This window comes from Chenopodium album, chromosome 14 (assembly GCF_948465745.1).
Source record: "Chenopodium album chromosome 14, dcCheAlbu1.1, whole genome shotgun sequence".
Taxonomy (NCBI): Eukaryota; Viridiplantae; Streptophyta; class Magnoliopsida; order Caryophyllales; family Amaranthaceae; genus Chenopodium; species Chenopodium album.
In genome coordinates this window covers 14599876-14607932 of record NC_137847.1, presented here as the reverse complement: position 1 = coordinate 14607932, position 8057 = coordinate 14599876, and the positions used below count along the sequence as shown (strand labels likewise).

At 36.1% G+C, this 8057-nt stretch overlaps 1 long non-coding RNA gene across 1 annotated transcript; it reads left to right on the top strand.

Moving 5' to 3' along the window:
• Positions 1–4451: 4451 nt before the first annotated feature.
• On the top strand, positions 4452–7518 carry LOC145578985 (uncharacterized). The gene is made up of 3 exons (XR_014098958.1): positions 4452–4653; positions 4822–4899; positions 7220–7518. It is a non-coding gene; the product is annotated as an uncharacterized LOC145578985 (long non-coding RNA).
• The last annotated feature ends 539 nt before the right edge of the window (positions 7519–8057 follow it).

Below are 8057 nucleotides of genomic sequence, written 5' to 3'. Positions count from 1 at the left end.
GCCGCCAAAAGGCTAGAGCGCGCCGCACCTTTCGGGACTCAAAATCTCGGACCATGATAGTTTGTATCAGAGCCGAGGTCCAAACCTCATTTCAATGAACCTTTGTAGCCACCAAGGAGGGCTACACAAAGATGGAATTCGTAGAAGAAAGGCTTTCTAGGCTCGAGGTCAAGGCGAATCAACGGTTCGAGCTCCAAGTCATCGTGCACGAGTAAGCCGCACAAATTGTGAAATTGATGGATGATCGAGATGGGCTCCGCGAGCAATTGAACCTTGCTCAAGGACACGTTGATGAAGCACTTGAGAAATGTGCTGCACTAATGCACACTGTAGGCAGAGACATGGTGTTAGTGCGGTAAAAATCAAACCACCCAAACCTCACGACTACAGTGGCGCTAGAGATGCAAAAGAAGTTGATAACTTCCTCTTCGACACAGAGCAGTATTTCTGATTATGTCAATTAAGTGATGATTAGAAGGTGGATGGCCATCATGTAATTGTCGGATGATGCCAAATTTTTGTGGCGCATCAAGCATGCCGACATCGAATCAAGAAGAACAAAGATAGAAACATGATGGGCGGAGTTTAAGGAGGAACTCAAGGAACAATTCTTCCCCGACAACACTGACTTTGTTCCTCGGATGAAGTTGCAAGAGTGTCGCCAGAAGGGCTCTCTTCGCGAGTATGTGAAGGAATACTTGGCGATAACGTGGACATCACAGACATGAATGAGAAAGATCGTGTGTTCAACTTTTTCAATGGGTTAAAGGAATGGGCGCAGCGAGAGATTTTAAGCTAGAAACTAGATCGACACCCTTCTGCTGCCATGTGTGCAGCTGAGAGATTGATGGGCTACTCAGTCAAGAAGGGTCGTTAATCCGAAAATGATTCAAGTGGGACATCCACACGCTACGATAGCCAGGCTCCAAGCTCTCCAAAGGGTACGAAGAATGGCTCTCGAGTATCGTCCAACACCGTTGATACATATCAAAGAAGAAGTGGAGGAGGTGATGCCTAGAGATTAACATCGACCCCCTCCTACAACTCCGGAAACTCCAAGGCCGGCGTGCCCTTGGCAAACACAAAGTTTCTCAACTGTCTACTTTGTCGAGGCCCACACAAATGGTTGGAGTGCAAGCACAAAGACGAGATCGACAAGCTTCAGAAGAGATTGCCATCCATGTCCGTACAAGAGGCCCTAATGGAGAAAGGGAAAAACAAAGAGACCAGAAGCTATGAGGAGCCCACATCCAAGATGGGTTCCATTACCAAATGGGTGCTATAATAATGATAGCGCCCGAGGAAGAACCAAAAGTTCGACACTTGTCGGCAATGCGAGTGATGGAGCCAGAGAAGGATGCAACATCGAAGAAACAAGCTCGCACCAGAGACCCTGATAAGCGGGAGATGAAGCCTATTGATTCGGCAACATCAAAGATACACCATACACCCCTACCAAAACTAGAATCAGATACACAGCTCGAAGCTAGCAGAGACGAGCTTAGAGTCACTGAGGAGACACAAAAGAGGAACCTCCCAAGAGAAAGGGAATACAGTGGTCGAGCAAACAACAGAGGTCATGTGCAGGGGATCACAAAGAGAATGGATACCCAAGAGGCACCAGCCATAGCTGGAAACTCACCGCCACAATCTCAAGGAAGCAGCTCCCCAACATATGATCGAGGAAGCAGCTCTCCACCAGAACTCCACAAATACAGCTCCCAGGAGGAAATTCAGAGATGAATCTCTCAACAAGTTGTTCGAACAGAGCCACCCCAAGGACAAGCTCCTCGGAAATAACAAAGATCCAGATCCAGAGTCGACGAAGATTCAACAAGCCAACCGCATCAACGGCAAACCAGAGACTCCAAATAGATTAGGATTTTCTAATTTTGATTGTAACTCTTGTAAGTCGACGATGTCGTTGACAGCTTAAGTGGGGTAGGATATTAGAATCCGACTCTCTTTGATGTATTAGTGTAACACCCCTAAATCTCCCTCTGCGGAAATACTAGTATAATACGTATAATTATACCGTAGAGATAGGCTTGGGCATGTTACAAAGTGGTATCAGTTTTAACGGTCCTAAAAAGATTAAAATTGGGAATAATAAAAATTGTGGGTAGACTTAAGAGGACATATAGGATAGATAGAGTTTCGCATTTGTGTGAGAGTCAAAAACTTTATTTTTACATAAAAACTATTTTCCTATTTGTGGAAAGATGAAGGAGAAAAGGATTCTCGAGTTCTCTACGGAGGCCTATAATGGGTACGACTCTCTGTCTAGGAAAGGCTCGCCTCAACGTCGTAGGTAACTTTCCTGGGAGATGTGGGCTCGACCATCCTATATCTTGATTCAAGTACATTATTATTATTATTTTCGAAAATAAAAACAATTGAAATTATTTGAAACTTGAGTATGCAATTATGTGTGCATTAAAGTTGGTGTTAAAACACCTTAGAGTATGGTCTAGGGTCCGAAATTTTTGGGTTATTACCTGTGGTTGGGTGATCTTGAGTTATGCTTGGTTGATTGAGAAATGAATTGCTTATTGCAAATGGATTTTGAATTGAATTGTTTATGTGATTTAGCATTGAATTAATTGTTTTGCATGTGTGTGTGAAACAGATGGAAAGGATTGATGAAATGAGACAGAATTACTTTAACTTGCATTACTTGAAAGATAATGGAGTCACAGTTAGTGAGTTCATAACTGAAATTGTCACTCTAGCCTTAACCCTTTATGAGAAGTATAATCTGGATATGTGATATGTGGCAAGTATTTGGATCATATGAGTTTTACATGTGGTCAATATGGTTGAGTTGTTATTTTGAGATTAAAGGATTTGATGATTACTATGGGATAAATGAGAAGTTATTTTGAATTGTTATCATGAATATTTGGAGGATTTGTGCTATCAAGTCTTTCCTAATTTTAGGAATATGATTTACGTTGAGCAAGGAAATATTATTTGTGGTAATGATGAGTTGGATTAGTTCTATATAAGTGTTGGAGTAAGGTATGTATTTTTGGGAGATACGAATTGGATATTAGCATTAATTCATGATTGTTTGTATCTAAAGGTAGAAAGTATTCCATATTGTGTGAGGATGAGTATTGTAGTGATTATTTAAAGCAAAATTGTTGATTGTTGAATCCTTGAAGAAACTTAATACAAAAGTTAGAGGATTTTGAGTCAGTTCAAGTGAAAGGATGTATTTGAGATGAAGGTATTTGTTTTAAATCGAAGTTTATTTTAAAGAAATAATACCTTGTGAAGGGACTTATTGAAGTTAGTTAAAGGAATGATTGTTTGGATGGTTACTTAAAGGATTTTACTCTAAGGGATTGACAACAAAGTTAATTGATATAGAGAAGTTATTAATGATGGAATAATCAATGATTGCATTGAGATATTAATGAATTGCCTTAAAGATGAGTTATGGACTATAGCAACCAGATTGAGGAATTTGAAGTTATGAAAAAAGATGATCGAGTTTTTGAATGTTTAAAACGAAGTATTATGAAGTAACCAAGAGTTAATGATTACGATTTAAGGATTTATTACCAGGATTTATGAATGTGTTGGGGAAATTGTAAATACTTTGGAGGATACCTTGAGACAAGTTACTAATCTATAGCCGATAAGAAGGTCAAGATAAGATGTGTTCCTTTTATGCTTGGTACCTATGTGATTATTGAGTTTCTTTATGAAAAAGTAAGACTTTAATTGAAACAAGTATTTTACTACAAGTATGCAAAATGAATTTTCAAATATACAGTTTTCAAAATAAAGTTTTGTATTCCTTGTTTTTAAATAATTGTTTAGATTGAAAACTTTCATAGATCTTTTAAAATCTTCTATTAAGTATTTTGATTTCTATTAATACCTTATAATTAAATATATATGAAACTTTTATAGTGTTTTCAATGATTTCTCCTAATGTAAGTATTTTAAATTTTTTCGAATGACTCATACAAATATTTTACGAGTTTTCCCACTACTTTTGTAAACAAACCATTTTAAAACCTAAGCTCTTTTGGATGTTTGAAACTTGCTAGTTTTCCTTACTTTGATTGATGATTGCTAAAAAAGTGTTGATTTAATGAGTTAATGTGTTGGTGAAGTTACGAGGGCGTAACTCCTTTTAAGGGGGGTAGAGGGCGATAGAGTTTTGCGCGTTTGCTTTTTGAGTCATTTATGAGTAAATTTGAGTCTTTCTTGACACTACTACAAATCCCTTGCTTTTTGGACGCTATTGGTTTGACGCTGTATATGGGGTGGTAGTGTAAAAATAAATTTCCGCTTTTTTTCGACGCTTTTATGTGTCGATTAAATTTCTTGGCGTTAAAAAGCATCGATAACTTCATATGATTTGCACGTGACTCAAGTATTAGAAACCGCCTTATACCCATGAGTATACCCAATTACCCACAGTCCCACACGCATAAGTGCATAACTCACTCTCTCTCTCTCACTCAGATGAGTCAGATCTTGGTACTTCAACACAAATTAAACCTAATTGTTTTTTTTCCTTCATTTTTATACGATCTCAGTTAATATGTAGATTAAATCACTTGAAATTTAGCGGATTAAGTGGAAGCCATGATATAATTTCCTTCCTGTCCTTGTTAATTTCTTCAATATAAGGTAATCTCATTCTTCTCCTCATCAATTTCCAGGATTTCGTGCTAAAATACCGTTTAGATCTAATTTGTTATATTTGATTGTTGTGAAATAGCATTGAATTTCTTGTTATTATATTCAATATTTTCATCCACTGAAACAAATTTCTCATTTTCACATTCCATTACCCAGAAACTCCAATTTCGCTGGTTTTAGTTTAACTCCGTTTATGTCACCTTCATCATCGCCGGCGCTTTCGTTGGTGAACGGGTACGCTTTCTTCGATCTTCTTTGATTTCAATTTTCTTTCCTGATTTTCTGATCTGATTTGATTTGTTGTTCTTCCATGTTTGTGCTTTGTAATTGTTGCGGTTTTTTGTTTGTAATTTGCAATTCAATTTGATGATTTATGAGTTCCTAGATCTGATTGAACTAATTGTATAACGATCTGAGGATCGATTTTTGATTTTTGTAAAAATTCCTCAACTCTACCATAGGAGGTATTCTATGAGAAATACATTTTGGGTGTTTTGCTTCAATTTAGGGTTCTTATTGCTTAGCATTCATACACCTATATATCTGATTGTTCTTCTTCATCCCTTAATCTTTCGTTTCTGTCCTTAATATCTATGTTAAACTGAAAGATGCTCTTCGAATTCATCAAATCTGGAATTATAATTTTTTTTAGGAAAGGCAAAACATCAGGTGACATTTAGAGCTTGTGTGAATGCTTGCTTGTGATGTGTGTGTGTGTGTGTGTGCCCTGCTCCCCTGCTACTGCTTATCCTGCTCCCCTGCTTGCTTGTGATGTGTGTGTGTGTGCGCCCTGCTACTGCTTGTCCTGCTCCCCTGCTGCTTTTATACTGCTTGTCCTGCTCCCCTGCTGCTTTTATAATAGCACCAATATGTTGTTGCGTGACTTTTGATTTATGTATTGGATATCAAATTTCTGATATTGGATATTGATTCTCAAACTTTGGTGATGAGTAATGGAATTAATAAGGTGTTCAATTGATAATAGATTCTCAAACTTTGGTGATGAGTAATGGAAGTGAAGTAAAGGGTACCCGTTTTGCCTCTGAACCAGTGCCTTTTACGCCAAAAAATAAAATAAGTTTTGCATTTTTTCCATTAAATTAATACAAAGACTTGCACATATAAAAACTCAGATATTTCCATTAATAAATAGCTATAATGTTTTACACTTTAATAAAACATACAAGAAAAAAAATTACAATGGGAGCATAACCACAATAGCAGGGGCATAGCAACATCAGCATCAGGAGGATACATCAGCAAGAGCAGAGCAAAATGAGCATCAAGAGCAGACATCAGCAGCAGCAGAACCAATACATCGTGCAGCAACAACAACAACAGCAGCAGCAGCAGCAAAGTGCAACACCAGCCACGTACAGCCACACATACGTTCACTATAACAGCCACACAAACCGGATTAATATTTACAGCAGCACATACACTCACTAAAATAGCCATACAAACAACTAATTTGAGCCATGTAACACATGGAATCGCAGGGTTCGAGTCAGCAACAAAGGATGTATTAGAGTAGTTGCATTTCAAAAAAAAAAAAAAAAAGAATTTAGAAAAATGATCTAACACAACCTGCTAGAATAGATTACTTTTAACCTGCTAGAATGGCTGCAAATTCTGGTTATTGTTTTGTTGTTTGTAATTTTTGGCATGTTGTGATATCTTCTGTGTTGTTCTGTTCTGGTTATTGTGTTCTGTTTTTGGCCATTGTGCTCGGGTTTGGTACAAGTTTATTTAAGGACATTCATCGTGGTCAGACTTCGTTAAATCAATTTATTTATCGTGAGTGTGTAGTGCTGTATGTCTTCACTGTTGAGTGTTATCATGGTGTTGTAAGAAAATCCTTTTATCTCTGCTTGCTTTTCTGCCCTTGTGTAGAGCTTCTTATGGCTTTGATTTTTCTCAGAAAATTTCATGAAAAATGCATAGACAAGGGTGGACTAAGTTGGTGACTCCTATAATGTGTACCTTCGTTTATTTTCGAAGAAGGGATGCTTTGTCTTACTGCTATATATTCACACTAGCGATATGTTGCATTATTGCCTTATTGCATTATTGCCTTTGATAATGCTTTACATTCAACCCCACAAATAACCTAACAAATAACCTTACATTCAACTATGATGCATTGATGTTTGTTGTTCTTAAGTGTTGTTGCTGTTTGCTTTTAGCTATCATCAATATAATTTGACTATGAGCTTTATTATGGCTGAAGTTTGGGGATAAAAATGCCTTTGTTGTTAGGGTTGTTACCTCCCCCATTTTGAATTTGTTATGTGATTGTTGAGGTCTGATGATTTTACTTGCTCTAATTTTTACAAAAAAAAAAAAAAAAATACAAAATTTCTCATAAAAGATGGATGAATAAATAAGACAAGTAAAATGAAAGTGAGATTAATTCTAACAAAGCTGATGTACATATATCTATATTAAGTATAAACTGATTGTGATCAAGTTATTCATATGTGTAATGGTGGTTGCTCTGGTAAAAAATGATTTAGACTAATTTATACTTTGTATTTTTTTTTTTTTTTTGAAGATTGGAAAAGGCAATGTAGGTGCAACAAAAGAATAGGCCGGGACACTTGAGCATCAACAAGCGACTATATTGATCAATGTGGCCATCATCTATCTATTTTGGTTTTTAGTCTTATATTAGTGATGTATTTATTTAGGGACAAGCTACATACTATAATATGCGACCATTTTTTTTTTTTAATGATTGTACTGTGTTGATGTTTTCTTTTCTAAATTTGGTAATTAACTACGTACTCTTTTTATTGTTGATTAATTATTGTTTTTTTTAATCTAGTTATATAGAATTTTTGTTTATTTTTATTTTATTGTTATTAATTAATTTAATTTATGATAAATTTAAATAATTATAATGTATGTATGATGATAATAATTTGATAAAAGAAAAAAAAAGCTTAAAATATAAATCTAGACGCTTTTTAATGTCTACATAATTGCACATTTTCAAATTTTAAAGACTTTCCCGCCATACCATAGGCTGACACGAATAAACGCAAGACAACAAAAAGCGTCGCTAAATTTGATTATGTGGACAGGAAAAAGCGTCGCTAAAAAACTACATACATTTGGGATAATGCACGAAATACGTAATTTTCGACGCTTCGTATATTATTTTAGACAATAAAAAGCGTCGAGAATCTCGACACTTTTTAGTGTCCCCGAAAAATTTTCGACTCATGGATTTGCGACGCTTTTTTGCAGCGTCGAGAAATAATTTTTCGACGCTTTTTAGCGTCGAAAAAAGGCTTAAAAAACGTCCAAAAAACACGCTTTTTGTAGTAGTGTGAGTTAGTTATGATCTTGAGTCTAGTTAGGATGTGCATGAGTCTAAGAATTTAAAA